The sequence below is a fragment of the Nycticebus coucang genome, chromosome 1, assembly GCF_027406575.1.
Source record: "Nycticebus coucang isolate mNycCou1 chromosome 1, mNycCou1.pri, whole genome shotgun sequence".
Taxonomy (NCBI): domain Eukaryota; kingdom Metazoa; phylum Chordata; class Mammalia; order Primates; family Lorisidae; genus Nycticebus; species Nycticebus coucang.
This window is the reverse complement of record NC_069780.1, coordinates 169,460,628-169,482,883: the sequence shown is the minus strand read 5'-3', so window position 1 is coordinate 169,482,883 and position 22,256 is coordinate 169,460,628.

Sequence of the window (22,256 nt, the reverse complement as noted above, 5' to 3'; positions counted from 1 at the left end):
GTGGCTATCCTAAGGGGTGTGACTTGGTATCACATCATGATTTTGATTTGCATTTTCCTGATGCTGAGTGCTGCTGAGTATTTCTCCATGTGCTTATTGGTACATTTTCTGTGGAAAAATATCTATTCGAGTCTATTGCCCACTTTTAATCTTTTTTGTACTTTTTTTTTTTTTTTTTTGAGACCGAGTCTTACTGTATCACCTGGGCTAGAGTGTCATGGCCTCAGACACCATGCCAACAGTTTTTCTGTTTTTTTTTTTTTTTTTTTTTTTAGTAGAGACGGGTCTCACTTTGCTCAGGCTGGTCTTAAATTCTGAGCTCAAGTAATCCTCCTGTCTCCGCCTCCCAGAGTGCTAGGATTATAGCTATGAGTCACTGTGCATGGTGCTGTGCTTTTGTTTTGAGTTGTAGAAATTTTGTATATATTCTGGGTATTAATGTCTTATCAAATATATGAGTTGCAAATATTTTCTTCATTCCATATGTTGTCTTTTTACTCTGTTGATTGTGCCCTGTGCACAGATTTTCAGTTTGAAGTAGCAAACATAATTTGTAGAAAACAAAATTTATTTATTTTTGTTTTCATTGCCCATATATTTGGTGTCATATTTAATAAATCATTGCCAAATCCAAAGTCATGAAGCTTTCCCTCTGTGTTTTCTATTAAACATTTAATAGTTTTAGCTCATACATTTAGGTCTTTGATCCATTTTGAATTAATTTTTGTATGCAGTGTCAGGTAAATATCCAACTCCATTTATTTGCATGTGGATGTCTAATTTCTTCAGTGCCATATGTTGAGAAGACTGTCCCCTTCCCACTGAATGTTCCTGGCAATACTGTTGAAAATCATCTGATTATATATGTGGGTTTGTGGTCTATTTCTGGGCTCTTTATTCCCTACCATTAGTCTATATGTCTGCCTTTATGCCAGTACCATACTTTTTATTATTGTAGCTTATTATTATTATTTTTGCAGATACAGTTTTGCTGTGTCATCTAGGCTGGAATAATACATAACTCATGGCAGCCTCAAACTCCTGAGCTTAAGTGATCTTCCTATCTCAGCCTCCCAAAGTTCTGGGATTATAGGCACGAGGCACTGTGCCTAGCCTATTTTTGTCTTTAAATCTTTCAGTAATATTTGTAGTTTTTAATATATATCTCTTTCACCTCCTCAGTTAAGTTTATTCCCAAGTACTTTATTCTTTTTGATGCTACTGTAAGCAGAATTGTTTTCTTAATTTCCTTTATTTGTTTGGAAATAAAGGAAAGGTTTGTTTATTATTAATGTAAAGGAATGCAACTGATACTTGTGTGTAATTATTATTATTATTTTTTTTGAGACAGAGTTTCACTTTGTCATCCTTTGTAGAGAGCCGTGGTGTCATAGCTCACAGCAACCTCAAACTCCCGGGCTTAAGCAATCCTCTTGCCTCAGCCTCTAGAGTAGCTGGGCCCCAAAATGCCTGGCTAGTTTTAGAGATGAGGTCTCACTCTTGCTCAGGCTGGTCTCAAACTCCTGAGCTCAGGCAAACCATCCACTTTGGCCTTCCAGAGTGCTGGGATTATAGGCATGAGCCACTGCACCTGGTCTTGTGTGTTGATTTTTGTATCCTGCAACTTTGATTATTTTGTTTTTTGATCTAACTCTATTATCTATGTACATATATGTATATGAATACATATAGAAACTTCTGGAAGAACATGCTGCAAACTAGTAACAATGACTTCTGTATGTTGTATTTGAATTCTGAAAAATGACCGAATATGTCTGTATAATTTATAGTTAAAATTTAAAAAATCTTGTGTGTGAGAAGGGTGTTTGGTTGATGGCAAGCCTCTTTTGAGGCTAATTGGATTGCCTTGGAAGCAGATTCTGGGGTCCATAATGAGAGCAGACCTCCACACAGGAGGGGAGAAGCTGCCTAGGCAGGACTGGGATTGAAGTGTGGGTGTTGGGGAAGCCCGAGGACCCAGGCTGAACTTGGGGCTAAAGTGCTTGAGACTTGATTTTTATTAACTGCTTTCTGTGCCACGCACTGTTGAGCATACAGAAATTGGGAGAGACTAGAACTGTGCTTTCAAAGTCTCCATTTGTGTAGTATCAAAGTACTCAACAAATTTTTGATGTGTGTAGGATGTGTTTGGGGTAAGAACTCTGACATTCTTACCTGTCAGTCTTGCTGCTGCTTTGAGGAGGACTCCGTCTTGCAGATAGCTGACAAAGCTCTGTGTGGCTGTGCATCCAGTAAAATACAAGAACACGTGTATAAAAACTCACGATTTTCTATCCTCATCTACCTCCAACACCAGGGGGCGCATGGATTTCGGTCAGAGGCCTGGCTTGGGCCTGGGCAGGAGCCAGGAGCAGATAATTGCTTCCAGGTGTGGGGGCTCTGAGGCTTTTCCCAGAGGCCCTAGAAATTAACCCTTCAATGGGCCAATGCCTTCCGGCTATTGGCTCTAAACCAGGTGTGTAAAGACACTGCATTAAACATTGCATTTCCCTCTTACTATTCCAGTTTTCCTTTGAGAACTCCTCGAACTGGTTGCTTATTCTTTCTCACATGTTTACTTTTAGACCATGACATTGGTCCTTTGCAAATATGACCAAAACTGAGTGGACGAGGAGGCTACCATTTGTTCTCAATTTTGTCACCAAAGACTACATCACAGAAAAGATCCATCTGCTTGTAAACAGAAAGAAGAGAGAAAACTGACACAGAAATTCCTAGAAGCAACACTCCATCTTGTGTTTGTCAGTTTTATTTGTTTTGTTTTAAGGTGGTGAGCAGGTGGCCCAGCTACATCAGTAACAAAGGAAGCCAGAACTTACTAGAAAAGAGTGAGTTGGGGATTCTAAGAATCAGAATCTGGGCCTCTGAATCTGCATTTTTAAGGAGTTCTCTAGTTGGTCTCTGATGGATAGACATTAAATTTGAGATTAGGGATATTTCAAGTGCTTTGCCCCAAGACAAAGTTCACATGTCCCAGGAAGCTGGCTTGTGGAAAACAAAGTGGCCCATAGCTGAGCCTGAGGATGGGCAGGGGAGGCTGTAAATCTGGAGGAGCTGAACTCAAGGCCTTATTAGAGCCTTGGAAGGAGGAGTGGGGACTTTGAAGGGCCCAAGTATTTTCTGCTCTTTGACAGATATCTGACAATATTGATTCTATTTGCAGAATGCTTGTGAAAAACTCTTCTTGCCCCCAAATATCTTCCATACAGTAGGAAAAGTCACTTAATTGTACATCCTGGCATTTCACCAAGTATAATGTGATTTGTGTGGGATTTTTGTTTTTAAATCTTTTTCTTTATTTTTTTTGTTATTTTTTTGAGACAAAGTCTTTATTTTATTTTATTTATTTATTTTTTTGAGACAGCGTCTCACTTTATTGCCCTCAGTAGAGTGCCGTGGTGTCACAGCTGACAGCAATTTCCAGCTCCTGGGCTTAGGCGATTCTCTTGCCTCAGCCTCCCGAATAGCTGGGACTACAGGCGCCTGCCACAACGCCTGGTTATTTTTTTGTTGCAGTTTGGCTGGGATCAGGTTTGAACCTGCCACCCTTGGGATATGGGGCTGGCGCCCTACTGACTGAGCCACAGGCACCGCCAGAGACAAAGTCTTTATCTGTTGCCTAGACTACGGTACAATGTTACCATCATATCTCACTGCAACCTCAAACTCCTGGGCTCAGGTGGTTCTCCTGTCTCAGCTTTCTGAATAGTTTGGACTATAGGTATACACACCACACCTGACTAATTTTTAAAATTTCTATATAGTAGAGGTCTCAGTGTGTCACTCAGGTAGTTCTTGAATTCTTGGCTTCAAGTGATCCTCCATCTTTTTGCCTTCCAGAGTGCTGGGATTACAGGCCAATCTTTTTAATGCAAATTCCCTTGGGAAAATGAAGCTTCTGTTCAGATATTTGGGGGAATTTGTTTATTACCTCTTATTACATAGTTGTAATATCCACCCTAAGAGGAAAAGGAAACATTTTTATTGGATTGAGAGGAACAGGTAATTTTACAGCCTGGGAAGCTTATGAGGTGATAAAATGGGAATAAAATATTAATTCCAGGGACATGCTAAGCCGGGCAAACTTCAAGAGCTACTTTTGGTCTTGGAAGGCTTCAAGCCATAGGATAATCCTGGCCTGAAGAAATAAATACTGAGTAATTATAGCAGGAATGAATCTTAGTCTGCAAACTCTAGAAAGGAAGACATTGAAATTTCCTTATGTTTCTGTGTTACACTAATTTTCACTTTATGTCTCCGTAGCTGTCTATAGACTAGGTTTTGCTGCAATTAACAAATAGCCCCCAAACCTCAGTGGCTTAACACAACAGAGGCTTATCACTTGCTTATGTTGCCTGTCCACTGTAGGTTGGCAGTCACTAAGGGATCCAGGCTAGAGGCCTCATCTCCACACTTGCTTCCAAGATTACTGCTGGAGGGGAAAAAGAAAATGTGACAAATTACTCTGTGTTACACATAGGCTCTGCGTTAGTGTAATCCAGAGACATAGAGCCAATTGTGTGTATGCGTATAAAAATACTTTCTATATGAGAGAGACAGATAAAGAGAGAGACACACATAGAGATATAGGGAGAGGCACAAAGGGAGAAGGACAGAGAGACAGAAATACAGAGAGATTTTACTGGCTCATGCTATTTGGGTGGGGGCTGGAAAGACTGAAATCTTCAGGGTAGGCTGGTAGGCTGATGACCCAGGGAAAAGTTGATGTAACTTGAGTTCAAAGGTGGCCTTTCTTCCTCAGGAAACCTCAATCTTTTTCTCTCTCTGTTTTTTTTTAATTTTTATTTTTATTTTATTTTTTTATTAAATCATAGCTGTGTACATTAGTATGATCATGGGGCACCATACACTTGGTTCATAGACCATTTGACACATTTTCTTTTTTTTTTTTGTGGTTTTTGGCCAGGGCTGGGTTTGAACCCGCTACCTCCGGCATATGGGACCAGTGCCCTACTCACTGAGCCACAGGCGCCGCCCCATTTGACACATTTTCATCACACTAGTTAACATAGCTTTCCTGGCATTTTCTTAGTTATTGCGGTGCATCTTACAAGGATATATGTGAATCTTAGTAAATGTGGAATATAAAGGTCTTAGCAAAATCTTTTTCTCTTATGACCTTCAACTGATGGAAGCCCACCCACATTATTCAGAGTCATCTGTTTTGCCTGAAAATCTAAGGATTCAAATGCTAATCACATCTAGCATACCTTTACAGCAGTATCTAGGCAGGTGTTTGGTCAAAAACTGGGTACCAAGTTGACACATAAAATTAACCATCATGGGCTCTTCATCTTTAACCTGGTCCAGACACATCTTACCTCTGTTCATATGTCATTGGCTAAAGTATCAATATATCACATGACCATACCTAATGTCAAGGGGCAGAGCAATGCAAATCCTATCATCTACCCAGAAGAAGAGCCAGAATATCTGTGAATAGCCCTAATGGCCACCATAATCCTCATTTCACTAAGGGAGCAGAAATACGTTTAACATCAATTTGGGGTCCCTCTCTTTTCCTGGGTTCCATCTGTGAAGATGGCAGGGTGACTTGCATATGCCATGACAGTAGAGGGCACTTGGACTTTATTCATCCTCTATTCAGGTTGACATCTCCTGAGACATCCATCTGGTTTTCAGGTGTCTGTCCCTGCCCATTTCAGTTTGCAGGACTCCATGAGGGCCAGTGGTTTTCATGGCCATCCTGTGCCTTTCTAGGGCAAATGGGAATTGTTTTGTTCTTCTTGAGTCATACTAATTATAAGAAACTCTTTGATGCTGAGGTGATGGAGACTTTTAGTTGTCCCTAATGTCTGCCCTCTTCTTCTATAAGTAAGGATGTCTAGACATTTTTTTTTTCTTTGCTGAGCATTGAAAGAAGAGTTGTCTTGGGCCACATATTAAATACACGAATACTTATGAAAGTTGATGAACAAAAGAAAAGGTCTATGCATACTTTTTGCAATGTCTGACACCACAGATAAGTAAAACAGTCCTCAAATAATATGCATGTGGCCTGCAGGCTGCATATTTGACACCCCTGTTAGTACACCCAGTTTTTAGCTGGGCACATATTGTCCAGAATAATGAATCTGTTTCCCAGTCTTCTTTGCAGCTTGGTAGAGTCATGATGTTAGAGTTCAGTCAGGGAGACGTAGACAGAAGAAAATATGTATTACCTCTGTCAAGGGGCCTTAAAAAGGTCTTACTTTTCTTTCTTATTTCCTCCTCTCTGTCCTTCATGTCCCAGAGGACATGAGCAGTCACTTTGGAGAATGGGGGTTATGCACAGAATCAAAACTCCTTCTCTTTGGAGCAGACTTTGGGAATGGAGGTTATGCACAGAATCAAAACTTGGGACATGAAGGACCTGATTGGCCATGATAAGTCACTTTGGAGAATGGTGGTTATGCACAGAATCAAAACTCCTCCTCTTTGGAGGAGACTTTGGGAATGGTGGTTATGCACAGAATCAAAACTTGGAGTGCCATAGCAACCCTCCTTCACCAATCACTTATGTGAAAGACAAATTATTAACTTTCTACAAATTTAATCTATGTTCCTGATTTTCTTTCACTTGTAGAATATAAAATAATGGTAGAACAGCAAGAATTTCTTTACTTGGTAGGAGATAGATCCCTAAGTATTGGTGAGCCTTCTTCTCTAACTTAATGATAAAACAGGCAGTGAATCTGTAGCTCTGGATCTCTCTAACCTGGCAAGTTCTCAACTCTTTGGCTCTTCATTATTATTATTATTATTTTAGAGACAGAGTCTCACTGTATTGCCCTCAGTAGAGTGCTGTGGCATCACAGCTCACAGTAACCTCCAAACCCTAGGCTTAGATGATTCTCTTGCGTCAGCCTCCCAAGCAGCTGGGACTACAGGCACCTGCCACAATGCTGGGCTACTTTTTTTGTCGCAGTTTGGCCAGGGCTGGGTTTGAACCCACCACCCTCGTTATATGGGGCTGGTGCTCTACCAACTGAGCCACAGGCGCTGCCCCTCTTTGGATCTTCCGAAAGGAACTAAGGAACTCTCATCTCACCTTCTTGAATATTTATGTGCTATATATCTTTGGCTTTTATTGTCTGTTGGTTCAGAGGCCAACTGAAGAGAAGGTAGCCTTGAGCTGTATACAACTTGTCATTCACATCACTCTTTGAACCTGCCCTGGACTTTGATGAAATGACTTGTTGTCTTTGTTTATGTTCCTTCAGAAGTATCCAGAAATGAGGGTTTGTGTGCAAGTAGTTTTTTCAGGAGGTAATTCTGAGAAACTCCAATAGGGGAAAGAAGAAGTGAGATGGAGAGGCAGAGCAAGCCGATAAGGTGCACAGGTGTGTTAGCTAGCAAGTTTCCACTGTGGGCAACTGATGCTCACTCCTGGACGGAGCACCAGGAATAGGGTAGAGCATGCCCTGCTCTATCCCAAATACTCCCATTCCTGAGGGTCGAGGAAGCTGAGGTCCATATCCACTACCTTTCTGCTGGATGAAGGAGGCCCCTGGGGGCATTCACTTTCCAGAACTTCACGATTGCCCTGTCCACAGGCCAAACAGTCTTCTGTGGCCAGAAGAGGGTCTTCAGGAGTTGTGGGTATCAGAGCCTCCTTCAGAGTGCAGTGTTGTCAAGGGTATCTGGTAGGGGCACTCATGTTCATTCTGGCTGCCCTCTAACTTATTCCCCAGTGTGAAGTCAGCATAATTTGAGAAAGGGAAAAAAGTGCCTCCCCTTTAAGAAAGGAATTAACATCAAATATAGTTTAGCAAGGGGAGAAGGAGAGGAGGGAGGGGATAAGGAGGAGGGAGGACAATTGGCAGGATCTCACCTAATGTGCACAATGTGAGGGTGTTTAGCAAGCCCCCTGGGTGAAGGGCTCAACTACAACTTGAACTTTACTGTAGAATTAAAAACAATGTAATCTAAAAATTTGTAGCCTCATATTAAATTGAAATTAAAAGAAGAAAGAAAAGAAAAAGAGAAAAAAGAAGATATATCAATTATTAAAACAAAAAGGAAAAGAAGAATTAGCTTTACTTAAAGTGAAAACATGAAGTTACTTAGAACTTCTGTTTTCCAGGTTCCATAAAGTGTGTGCTTTTCACAGGACTAGCTACATAATTAGTGGGAGCTGATGAAAAATGAAAATGTTTGGGGCCTTATTCAACAATTATTAAGAAGTTCAAGATACTGACAGTGAAGGATTGACTAAATGCAGGGGCCTTCTCTTCCTAAGAGGCCTGTGCAACTGTGTAGGTCACAAACCCATGAAGCCGGCTGGGTGCTTGGTCTGGACAATTTATGATACCTTGTAAGTGGTTGTGTTCCTTGGAAGATCCATTAGTTTCAAGTTCAAAGTTTCTCATCTAATTTTATTTTCCTCCACTCTGCTTTCTTTTATAGATTTTGTCATCTTTCTGTTTCCTGACCCTGAATGAAGTTCCAATAAAACCAGAGCTTTCTCAAAAGTGCCTCAGAGTCCGCCTTCCTGTTTTTGACATGAAACAGCCACATTCTTGGATTAACTTCACGCTAGATGAAGTCATGCACCACAGCTAGTGCGGGAGACAGTTGTTTTCTTTAAAAAATGTCTTAGTTGTAATAAACTCATAGGTTGCGCTGGAGGCCCCCAGCTCCCCTGGTCTTGTTTCCTGAGTCTCATTTCCCCTTAGTCTAGTGGTAGAGGAAGTTGTTTACATCAGAGGGGCTGCATTTCTGGCCAGAGGCTACCTCCTGGTCCAAGTGAAAAATTATGGCAACTGGGACCAGGGGGAAGTATGGAAGATAGAATAGTGCTGATTTAAGGGAGAGTAAAAATATAAAATCAATAGGGTTGGGTGACGAGTTGGATAAGAGAAATGGGTATGGAGGATTTCCAGGTTGACGAGGACATTGTCCATCTCATCCACACGCTGGAACAATACTTAATCAATTTCTCTCATGTGTCAGGCACTGCGAGACCCTGTCAGATACTTGACTCCCTGCCCCTCATTATTTATCTGGCAAAAATGACCTTAAGTTATTCTCCCCTCATGAAGCAGGTCTCCTCCTGACTTCAAGGGACAACATCCAAACCAAACCAAACAGAAAAGATAAGAGACTTAAAAACTGCAGCCTTCTTTAACTTCTAAACATACTGGATATAAACACACAAATGTACATTATAAAAACTCACAGAACAGCTCCTTAAAAGGATAATTTTAGTGCCATGTAGAAAACACTTTAATAACAACTTTTTTTTTATTATTTTATTTTATTTTTTTATTTTTTATTTTTTTATTGTTGGGGATTCATTGAGGGTACAATAAGCCAGGTTACACTGATTGCAATTGTTAGGCAAAGTCCCTCTTGCAATCATGTCTTGCCCCCAGAAAGTGTGACACACACCAAGGCCCCACGCACCTCCCTCCTTCCCTCTTTCTGTTTGCCCCCCCATAACCATAATTGTCATTAATTGTCCTCATATCAAAATTGAGTACATAGGATTCATGCTTCTCCATTCTTGTGATGCTTTACTAAGAATAATGTCTTCCACGTCCATCCAGGTTAATACGAAGGATGTAAAGTCTCCATTTTTTTTAATGGCTGAATAGTATTCCATGGTATACATATACCACACCTTGTTAATCCATTCCTGGGTTGCTGGGCATTTAGGCTGTTTCCACATTTTGGCGACTGTAAATTGAGCTGCAATAAACAGTCTAGTACAAGTGTCCTTATGATAAAAGGATTTCTTTCCTTCTGGGTAGATGCCCAGTAATGGGATTGCAGGATCAAATGGGAGGTCTAGCTTGAATGCTTTGAGGATTCTCCATACTTCCTTCCAGAAAGGTTGTACTAGTTTGCAGTCCCACCATCAGTGTAAAAGTGTTCCCTTCTCTCCACATCCACGCCAGCATCTGCAGTTTTGAGATTTTGTGATGTGGGCCATTCTCACTGGGGTTAGATGATATCTCAGGGTTGTTTTGATTTGTATTTCTCTAATATATAGAGATGATGAACATTTTTTCATGTGTTTGTTAGCCATTCGTCTGTCGTCTTTAGAGAAAGTTCTATTCATGTCTCTTGCCCATTGATATAAGGGATTGTTAGCTTTTTTCATGTGGATTAATTTGAGTTCTCTATAGATCCTGGTTATCAAGCTTTTGTCTGATTGAAAATATGCAAATATCCTTTCCCATTGTGTGGGTTGTCTCTTTGCTTTGGTTATTGTCTCCTTAGCTGTACAGAAGCTTTTCAGTTTAATGAAGTCCCATTTGTTTATTTTTGTTGTTGTTGCAATTGCCATGGCAGTCTTCTTCATGAAGTCTTTCCCCAGGCCAATATCTTCCAGTGTTTTTCCTATGCTTTCTTGGAGGATTTTTATTGTTTCATGCCTTAAATTTAAGTCCTTTATCCATCTTGAATCAATTTTTGTGAGTGGGGAAAGGTGTGGGTCCAGTTTCAGTCTTTTACATGTAGACATCCAGTTCTCCCAACACCATTTATTGAATAGGGAGTCTTTCCCCCAAGGTATGTTCTTGTTTGGTTTATCAAAGATTAGGTGGTTGTAAAATGTTAGTTTCATTTCTTGGTGTTCAATTCGATTCCAAGTGTCTATGTCTCTGTTTTTGTGCCAGTACCATGCTGTCTTGACCACTATGGCTTTGTAGTACAGACTAAAATCTGGTATGCTTATGCCCCCAGCTTTATTTTTATTACAGAGAACTGCCTTAGCTATACGGGGTTTTTTCTGGTTCCGTACAAAACGCACAATCATTTTTTCCAAATCTTGAAAGTACGATGTTGGTATTTTGATAGGAATGGCATTGAATAGGTAGATTGCTTTGGGAAGTATGGACATTTTAACAATGTTGATTCTTCCCATCCATGAGCATGGTATGTTCTTCCATTTGTTAATATCCTCTGCTATTTCCTTTCTGAGGATTTCATAGTTTTCTTTATAGAGGTCCTTCACCTCCTTCGTTAGGTATATTCCTAGGTATTTCATTTTCTTTGAGACTATGGTGAAGGGAGTTGTGTCCTTAATTAGCTTCTCATCTTGACTGTTATTGGTGTACACAAAGGCTACTGACTTGTGGACATTGATTTTATATCCTGAAACATTGCTGTATTTTTTGATGACTTCTAGGAGTCTTGTGGTTGAGTCTTTGGGGTTCTCTAAGTATAAGATCATGTCGTCAGCAAAGAGGGAGAGTTTGACTTCCTCTGCTCCCATTTGGATTCCCTTTATTTCCTTGTCTTGCCTAATTGTATTGGCTAGAACTTCCAGCACTATGTTGAATAGTAAAGGTGACAGAGGACAACCTTGTCTGGTTCCAGTTCTAAGAGGAAAAGCTTTCAGTTTTACTCCATTCAGTAAAATATTGGCTGTGGGTTTGTCACAGATAGCTTCAATCAGTTTTAGAAATGTGCCACCTATGCCTATACTCTTCAGAGTTCTAATTAGAAAAGGATGCTGGATTTTATCAAATGCTTTTTCTGCATCTATTGAGAGGATCATGTGATCTTTATTTTTGCCTCTGTTAATATGGTGGATAACGTTTATAGACTTGCGTATGTTAAACCAGCCTTGCATCCCTGGGATGAAGCCTACTTGATCATGATGGATGACTTTTTTGATGATAAGCTGTAATCTATTGGCTAGGATTTTGTTGAGAATTTTTGCGTCTATGTTCATGAGTGAGATTGGTCTGAAATTCTCCTTTTTGTTTGGGTCTTTTCCTGGTTTTGGTATCAGGGTGATGTTTGCTTCATAGAATGTGTTGGGGAAGATTCCTTCTTCCTCAGTTTTTTGGAATAATTTCTGCAGTACAGGAATAAGCTCTTCCTTGAAGGTTTGATAGAATTCTGGAGTGAAGCCATCTGGACCAGGGCATTTTTTGGTTGGAAGCTTTTTTATTGTTTCTTTGATCTCAGTGCTTGAAATTGGTCTGTTCAGGAGCTCTATTTCTTCCTGGCTGAGTCTAGGGAGAGGGTGTGATTCCAAATATTGATCCATTTCTTTCACATTGTCAAATTTCTGGGCATAGAGTTTCTGGTAGTATTCAGAGATGATCTCTTGTATCTCTGTGGGATCAGTTGTTATTTCCCCTTTATCATTTCTGATTGAGGTTACTAGAGATTTTACTTTTCTATTCCTCGTTAGTCTGGCCAATGGTTTATCTATTTTATTTAATTTTTCAAAAAACCGACTCCTTGTTTCATTAATTTTCTGAATGATTCTTTTGTTTTCAATTTCATTGATCTCTGATTTGATTTTGGATATTTCTTTTCTTCTACTGAGTTTAGGCTTAGATTGTTCTTCTTTTTCCAATTCCATAAGATCTCTTGTGAGATTGTTGATGTGCTCTCTTTTCTGTTTTTCGAATGTACGCATCTAAAGCGATGAATTTTCCTCTCAAAACTGCTTTTGCAGTATCCCACAGGTTTTGGTAGCTTGTGTCTTCATTGTTGTTATGCTCAAGGAAGTTAATGATTTCCTGTTTTATTTCTTCCTTCACCCATCTGTTATTCAACAGAAGATTGTTTAGTTTCCATGCCTTTGGGTGGGGTCGAGCATTTTTGTTAGAGTTGAGTTCCACCTTTAGTGCCTTATGGTCTGAGAAGATACAAGGTAAAATTTCAATTCTTTTGATTCTGTTGATATTTGTTTTGTGTCCCAGGATATGATCAATTTTGGAGAATGTTCCATGGGGTGATGAAAAGAATGTATATTCTTTATCTTTGGGATGGAGTGTTCTATATGCGTCTATCAAGCACAGTTGTTCTAGGGTCTCATTTAAGTCTCTTATATCCTTGTTTAATTTCTGTTTAGAGGATCTGTCCAGCTCTGTAAAAGGAGTGTTAAAGTCCCCTGTTATGATGCTATTATCAGATATCATATTGCTCAGACTGAGTAAGGTCTGCTTCAAGAATCTGGGAGCATTTAAATTGGGTGCATAAATATTTAGAATTGAAATGTCTTCTTGTTGTATTTTTCCTTGAGCAATATAAAGTGACCATCTTTGTCTTTTTTGACTTTAGTTGCTTTAAATCCACATGTGTCTGAAAATAAGATTGCAACTCCTCTTTTCTTCTGAATTCCATTTGCCTGAAAAATTGTCTTCCAACCCTTGACTCAGAGCTTTAATTTGTCTTTTGAAGCCAGGTGTGTTTCTTGCAGACAGCAAATGGATGGCTTGTGTTTTTTAATCCAGTCAACCAATCTATGTCTCTTCAGTGGGGAATTCAAGCCATTAACATTTATGGAGATAATTGATAAGTGTGGTAGTATTCTATTCGTCTTATTTTGTGAGAGTCCATTGCTTAGTTTTATCTTTTGCATCAGTGTGGAGGTTTGGTTCTGTCCTTTAATTTCTGAGTTCTTACTTTGCTGCTGATCCATTGTGGTGGTCAGTGTGCAGAACAGGTTGAAGTATTTCCTGTAGAGCTGGTCTTGTTGTGGCAAATTTCCTCAATGTTTGTATATCCATAAATGATTTGATTTCTCCGTCAATTTTGAAGCTTAGCTTAGCAGGGTACAGAATTCTGGGCTGGAAATTGTTCTGTTTAAGTAGATTAAAGGTAGATGACCATTGTCTTCTTGCTTGGAAAGTTTCATTAGAGAAGTCTGTGGTAACTCTGATGGATTTGCCCCTGTAGGTCAACTGGCGCTTACTCCTGGCAGCTTGCAGAATCTTTTCTTTTGTCTTGACTTTGGACAGGTTCATCACAATGTGTCTTGGAGAAGCTCGGTTAGAGTTGAGGCGACCTGGGGTCCGATAGCCCTCTGAAAGCAGTGTGTCAGAATCTTTTGTGATATTTGGGAAATTTTCTTTTATAATATTCTCTAGTATGGCTTCCATTCCTCTGGGGCATTCTTCTTCCCCTTCTGGAATTCCTATAACTCGTATGTTGGAACGCTTCATAAAGTCCCATAATTCTGACAGTGAACGTTCTGCTTTCTCTCTCTTCTTTTCTGCCTCTTTTACTATCTGAGTTATCTCAAAAACTTTGTCTTCTACCTCTGAAATTCTTTCTTCTGCATGGTCTAACCTGTTGCTGATACTTTCCATTGTGTCTTTAAGTTCCCTGATTGACTGTTTCATTTCCTTCAGCTCTGCTATATCCTTTTTATATTCTTCATATCATTCATCTCTTATTTGATTCTGTTTTTGAATTTCCTTTTGGTTATTTTCCACTTTATTAGCAGTTTCCTTCATTGTTTCCATCATTTCCTTCATTGTTTTCAACATGTGTATTCTAAATTCCCTTTCTGTCATTCCTAACATTTCTGTATAGGTGGAATCCTCTGCAGTAGCTACCTCATGGTCCCTTGGCGGGGTAGTTCTGGACTGGTTCTTCATGTTGCCTGGAGTTTTCTGCTGATTCTTCCTCATGGGTGATTTCTTTTATCTGTTTACTTGCCCTAATTTTCCTTTCACTTCCTCTTGCTCTTCAAGTTCTCATGCCTGTGGACTAAGGGTTACAGGACCAGAAGGGTGAGAAGGTTTAAGAGCAAAAAAGGGACGAAAGAAAGGAGGACCGAGTGATAAGAAAAAAAAAAAAAAAGAAAAATAGAGAAAGGAGAGGGGGTGGGTAGAAGGAATATTGACAAAAAGAAGAGAGGCACAGAAAGAGGGAGACAGAGCAATATAGGTGTACAGTAGGGTACTTTGATACAACCTTAAAAAAAAAAAAAACACCTTCTGGGGGTGCCCAGTGGGGTGGTTCCCTTGAGGTCAGCAGCTCTTTGCTAACCTGATCAGACACAGTACCCCACCTCCACCAAGTAGAGAGGAAAGACAAAAATGCTATAAATCAAACCAAAACAAGCAAACAGAAAACTGTACGGGATAAAATTGGCTGGAAAAACCAAATAATAGTGGTAGAAACACTAACAAAAATGAAGTTCTGATTATTGAAATAGGCAGCAATGGGAAATTATAATTAAACTAGAAAAATTGAGAAAGAAAAAGGATCTGTATGGAAAAGGTTGAACTTAAAAAACAAAACAACAATCTACAACGTCAAAATAAACAAAAAAAAAACAACCAAACCAAAAAAAAAAAAAAAAAAAAAAACACACACGCAACCAAAAACAAAGCAGTATGTATATGTTATTGAATATTGTCTGGGCAACACGTGGTCTTCTGGGGTATGAGATGTTAATCACAGTTCTGATACGACTGGAGGCTGCTAGTTTCTCGAACCCCAGAAGGTAGACACCCTAAATCTCTCTTCAGCCCACTTAAAAGGCACTTTGAACTTGTTCACTTACTGAGCAGAAGCTTTCTCAGGGAAGTGCTTGTTGCCGGAATCACTGCTGAAGTGGCTATCCACTTACCCTGTGTGTCAAAACTGGTCTCCCTCTGCCCCCGAGGGTTAGGGCTGCAAGGTGGCTCAGACCCCGCCCTTAGGCTACTCGGTCGCTGGGTTACCAGCTCCCACCCAATTCCAGCTCTGCGACCCTGAGGGCGGAGCTTGCCGGGGCAGATCGCTCACAATGTCTGCCTGTGACCCAGAGCCAAACTCTATTAGCTCCGTCTGGCTCAGCAGCTCAGACTGGGGCCCTAGACAAAGGCCAAAGTTCTCCGCACTCCCGCTCAGGCTCTCCCCAAGGCAGTTCAGCTGAGTGCCAAGTCCAAAGACACCAAAACAGTTCACAGGTAAGGCCTTTCTGGTTTGCAGTCTCACTGCTACTGAACTTACAGTTGCGGGCGGGTTTAGGCGGATTGAACACACGCGACCACTTGCCGGTTTTCCACTGTTTTAGTCCTCCTCTTGGGGTCCAGAAGTCTCTCGCTGACTCCCTGTATCCTCTCAGGGGTGATGATAGGCAGATCCCACTAGCCAGAGATGCAAGGAAGCTGTTACTCGGCTGCCATCTTGCTCCACTAATAACAACTTTTTTAACAATCTAAAAAGCAGGGTCTCTCGATGGCAGAGGTGACAGTTCGGGCCTGATGACTGTTTGTTGTGGGAGGCTGTCCTGTACATGGTAGGATGGGCAGTTGCATCTCTGGCCTCTGCCCAGTAGACACCAGTACTATGCCCTCCCTCCACTGGTGACAACCAAAATGTCTCTGATATTCCTAAGTGCTCCTTCAGGGGCAAAAAAGCAGAACCACTGTTTTAAAGGAATACTAAGTTGTTATATTGACTCCTTGGTATTATTATAAGCCTAAGTGTTAAGAAAATAGTTCGGTATGTTATGAAATCCTATTGCTTATAATGTATATCCATTTAGATACATTTTTATACTCTAAAGATAGGGCTTAAAATAAAAAAAAAAATGTTTTCAGGGACTAGTAGGGCATCAGGCACCTGGGGCAGGAGAGAATCTGGAAGAAACTACAGAGTTAGTATCAGAAGGCGTGGGAGCCACCAAGGGCACACTTTGACAAGTTATGTTTTTGGTGTGAGCTCTTACCCTCCTCTGGGCCTAACCTGGTAGAGAAGGAGGAACCAGGTTACTTATAAGGCCTGACAATTAAGTTCACAAACTCATCCTAGAAAAATTGCTACATACCTCATTGCTGAATATTACTATGGTCACCTTCAAAGAACTCCCCTTGGGAAACTATGCACTAATGCCAGTGCCTAGTCCACCTGTCAAAGTAATTTTGGAACTCTTTTTCTGGAATGACCATCAGAGCTGTCATCATATTAACCTTGATGTCTCGAATATCATTAAAATTCTTCCTTTTGACATTTCCTTCATCTTCAGGTAAAGAAAAAATTTATCAGAGGGCCAGATCAGGTGAGTAGAGAGAGTGTTCCAATATAGTTGTTTGTTTACTGGCTAAGAACTCCCTCATAGTGCCACATGAGCTGGTGCACTCCCATGATGCAAGAGCCGTGACTTGTTGGTTAAAATTTTCACTTAAGATTTTCCTGTTTCTCTATTGTTGTTTACTTGGTCTGCTGTGCTTCTCACTGTCAGCTAATGATTTTTTTTTTTTTGTTTATTTTTTTAAATAGAGACAGAGTTTCACTTTATTGCCCTCGGTAGAGTACCGTGGCGTCACACAGCTCACAGCAACCTCCAACTCCTGGGCTTAGGCGATTCTCCTGCCTCAGCCTCCCGAGCAGCTGGGACCACAGGCGTCCGCCACAACGCCCGGCTATTTTTTTGTTGCAGCTTGGCCGGGGCCGGGTTTGAACCCGCCACCCTCGGCATATGGGGCCGGCGCCCTGCTCACTGAGCCACAGGCGCCGCCCTCAGCTAATGATTTTGATGCACAATTCTAAGAATTTTTGCAATGATTCCATCAATTTTGCTCATTACTGACTGCCCTGACCTCTCTTCATCAGTGTTTTGTCTCTCCTCAGAAAAATGTTTAATCCTTTTGTATACTGCTATTTTCTTCATGGCATTATCCCCATAAACTTGGACTAACATATTCCTGATTTCACTTCTACTCTTGCCAGTTGTAACAAAAAAATTAATATTTGTTTATTGCTCTAGTTCAATGAACATTCTTATGATGGCACATAAAAACACGCAACAATAGTAAATGCCACCCAGAAAGACATTGCCACGTGTTGACATGAACACAGCCGTGAGACGCTGATGTACCAAGGTTATGAAACCTTACCGAGTTGTTTGTACAGTGCTGCCAACATAAGCACATGGTAGCAAGTTTGAAAACTTAATTGTCAGACCTCATAGACTGGATACTGGATCCATTGCAGAGTCATCATCATTATACCAAAGTGTTATTTTCCTTTCTGTCTTGATCATATGTATTTTTTTATTGTATGGAATAAATATGTATTTGATAGAAACACTAATAAGAGCAGTAATAAATAACTATTTCATATTACAAGCCTTTATTAGTTGTGAATAGTCACAAATTGACTTGAAAATACAGGGCAGGGCAATATTAACCTATTCACTCTGTGTTTCCTATAATGTCCTTGTCACCCTCTTCTGCGTTCAGTTCATCTTTTTGAGTTTTAATGGCCTAGCACTGAAGGGAATAGGGAGAACTAAGACATTGTCTGATTTATTAACGAAAGTTAATAATACCATAGCGTTCCATGGTATACATATACCACAATTTGTTAATCCATCCATGGTTTGATGTTCATTTGGGCTGCTTCCATGACTTGGCAATTATGAACTGGGCTGCAATAAACATTCTGGTGCAAATGTCTTTGTTATGAAATGATTTTTGATCATCTGGATAGATACCTAGTAGAGGAATTGCAGGATTGAATGATAGGTCAACTGTAAGTTCCTTGAGAATTCTCCAAACTTCTTTCCAAAAAGGCTGTATTAGTTTGTAGTCCTACCAGCAGTGTAGAAGTGTTCCCTTCTCTCCATATCAATGCCTAACATCTGCAGTTTTGGGATTTTGTGATGTGGACTCATCTTACTAGAGTTAGGTGATATCTCAAAGTGGTTTTGATTTGCATTTCTCTGATGAGTAAGTATTCAATGTATTCAATATTATTATGAAACCAATATGTCATCACCTACACGTCCATATGAACGATAAAACACAAAGAAAGAAAGAAGAAGGGGCAAGGAGGGTGAGAGGAGTGGAGGGGTGTGGGGTGGAAGAGGGAGGGTATTTGGTGGGACCTCACTTATTGTGCATAATGAAATGGTACATTTCAAAACTACTACGAATATAGTACAGGCTTGGTGCCTGTAGCACAGTGGGCACAGCACCAGCCACATAAACCGAGGCTGGCAGGTTCAAACCTGGCCTGGTCAGCTAAACAACAATGACAATAATAACAAAAAATAGCTGGGCATTGTGGCAGGTGCCTGTAGTTCCAACTACTTGGGAGGCTGAGGCAAGAGAATCACTTAAGCCCAAGAGTTTGAGGTTGCTGTGAGCTGTGATGCCATGGCAGTCTACTGAGGGCCACACAGTGAGACTCTGTCTAAAAAAAAAAAGAGCAGCACCTGTGGCTCAGTGAGTAGCGCACTGGCTCCATATACCGAGGGTGGCGGGTTCAAACCCAGCCCCGGCCAAACTGCAACAAAAAAGTAGCTGGGTGTTGTGGCGGGTGCCTGTACTCCCAGCTACTCAGGAGACTGAGGCAAGAGCATTGCCTCAGCCCAAGAGCTGGAGGTTGCTGTGAGTTGTGACACCATGGCATTCTACTGAGAGTGACAAAGTGAGACTCTATCTCTAAAAAAAAAAAAAAAAAGAGTATAGTATAAACGTCTTACCACAACAAATAAGTAAATGAGATGACGGTTATGTTAATCAGTCTGATTTAATCATTTCACATTGTATATCAAATCAGCACATTGTACCCCATCATTGTACAAAGTAATGATTTAATTAAAAACATAATAAAAGCAATGCCCCTGCCTCCCGGACTTTATATAAAGATGCCTCTGATTGGGGGAAGTAGTATAGAGGACCTGGAGAGATGGAAATTGATGAATCCCCAAGTAAGTGAATCCTCAGGTTCACAAGCAGGGATGGGATAGATGGAGGAGGGGAAGGCAAAGACCTTCTGCCTGTCTTCTCAGATGCAGCCTTATGCAGGGATGTCCAACTTTTTTTCTTTTCTGCCGCACATTGGAAGAAGCAGCGTTGTGTTGGGTCACACATTAAATACACAAACACTAATGACAGCTGATGAGCAAAAAAAAAAAAGTTCCATCCATACTTTTTGTGATATCTGATATCACAGATAAACAAAAGAGTCCTCAAATAATCTTCATATGGCCCACAGGTTGGAGGTTAGACATGGCTGGAAGGCCCAGAGAGGAGAAAAGTGTTATCAGGTGTGGCTGTGCAGATAGGGTTGTATCTGAGACAGTTGTACTAGATAAGAATGAGTTCAGAAATACACAAACAGTTGAAACATGTTGGAGTTCCTCTCACCTAACAGTTTCCCCCTGCTCTAGCACTCATGGCTTCTGTGCTTTTATTTTTACTTGATGGCACTTGTCATGCCATGCAAACTCATTATCATGAGTTAACTGGGTTTGTCTCATAATAGATTGTAGTCTCCTTGAAAGTAGTGTCCTAATCTGTCAAATTTACCATTGCAGTCCCTGTGCCTAGTGCATAGTAAGCAGTCACAACGTATATATTGAATGAATGAATGAATGTGTGAATGGATGAATAATTACATACAAGGGAAATTCCTCATCTGGGTCTTGGGGACTTGGTTCAGTCAAATGTTGGATATACTGAACATCCTTAATATCAATAGTCGTGGGATTGGGAAGAAGGGGCTAGATTGATGAGTCTTACCAGAAACAAAAGAAGAAGAAAAGAATCTTAAGAACCTTTTAATTCATAGACCCACACAGGAAGAGTGGGGAGATAGGCATAACCCACCACATATTTCTTAAAATTGTTTAATGTACATAATAACCTAAGTATTCTAGGAACATGATTTGTAAAAAAAAATCAAATTCTACAAAGGTGCACACCTATCCCTGTGCCTAGTCTGCTACCCAGAGGCAGCCACGTGGTTTCAAGTTTTAGGTAGTTACCCCTGTGTGTTTAAATGCTATGCTTACACTATTTTCTGTTTTATCAACTGTAGACCTTATCTCTTGACTTCCTGTTGTGATAATAAAGATTTAGCTCACTCACATTCCTCTCCCAGAGGTACATCATTATTTTTAGTTCTACATTATTGTTTTAGCATTAAGTTATGGACTGAAATCTTTCTTTCTTGTTCCAGTGATCTTAAGCAATATCTTTTTAATTCTAATAATTAAAAGTAAAAAAAAGGGTGGCTCCTGTGGCTCAAAGGAGTAGGGCACCGGCCCTATATACCAGAGGTGGTGGGTTCAAACCCGGCCCCGGCCAAAAAAAAAAAAAAAGAAGCTTGCTTTTCCTCATACTCTTCTTTCCACGTTCCGCTTGCCAATTTCTGATATCTGTGCTTTTACTTCCACTTTGTCCAGGCTGGTGGGGTGTATATTCTGTTCTGTGACCGTGATTGACTCCTCTGTGCTTTGTCTTTCTTGTATGGTACTGGGTGGTGGCTATCTCCAGGGGAGGAGGGGAGTGTGGATGGAGGTTTGGGGGTTCCCTTGAGAGAGGGCCTGGCCTAGGGGGCCCACCTGGACAGGAACAGAGGACTTTTTCATTAAAGGGCTTTGCTCAAGGCCCTGGGAACTGAGCCAGAGCTGAATCATCTGCAGACCAGTGGTCTTCACTGGTCCTTGCTTAACCCCTACAGGCTCAGCAGGCTCTGCTTCCCACTGACACCCATTGGGAACATCTCTTTGATAGTGGGCAGCCTCTTTCCATGCCAGTGCAACCTAGTAGCTCCTGTCTGGCCCCAAACCTTTGCTTAGCTCCTGTGTGGCGTATCCTATATGGCCTAGTCACACTTCATAACAACCTGTGACTTCAGTAAGCCCCAGAAAAAGAGGCTGTATCCTGCAAACTTGGGGTGAAATCTCCCTATATTGGTCCTGGAATTTGAAGAGGTGGCAGACTACAGGTTTATGACTCCCCAGTTGCCCTCCAGGGTTGGAGTTGTGGCTACTTAAACACGGCCCCTCCCACCCAGACCTTGTTTTGTCCCCTGATTTTCTGCCTCCTTTCTCCACCTGCCTCTCTCACACTTGCAGAATGTGGGGAGGCCATTCTCTCTGGTGTTCCTACACATTTTATGATGACCTTTGACCAGACAATCTTTGTAAGATTGTTTGCTTAGCAGGCATCACTGGATGCTAGAGATACTGTCTCCTTCTGCGTCAGAGGGCAGTTTTGTTTCCTGACCACTATAATAAAGATAATGTCTTCCTCTGGGGCAAAGGTGGGGCAGATTGGGCGTTTCATAAACTCAGTGTTCCTTAGCAGCAGCATTCACCGCTGCTATGGTATCGCCCCTGTGAGGCTTGGGGATTAGAGATAGAAAAACTGAGGGGAACATGGAGCTCATGTTGCCTGCCCCCCCGTGCTGTGAGTCCATTATTCTGGGATGATCGTTATCTATGGGAGCTTGGCCAGTCAGCATACTTAGAGGCTGTGGTAGTTGCCTGTGTTCAGGAACAGCTTGACCACTTGACACTGACCCTTTGTGGCGCCATCGGCTACCTCCTCTGGGTCAGGCACTCTCTGTATTTTAAAGGCTGTGACTTCCTACACCCTCAGGCCTCTGAAATCCCTTATCTTCCATCCATTTCCTTCCTTTGCAGTCATTTTTATGAAGTATCATGTGTTGGGAGCAGTATTTATTAATGTGCGCGCTCAGATTACCTAGTTGAAACAGGTTTTTTT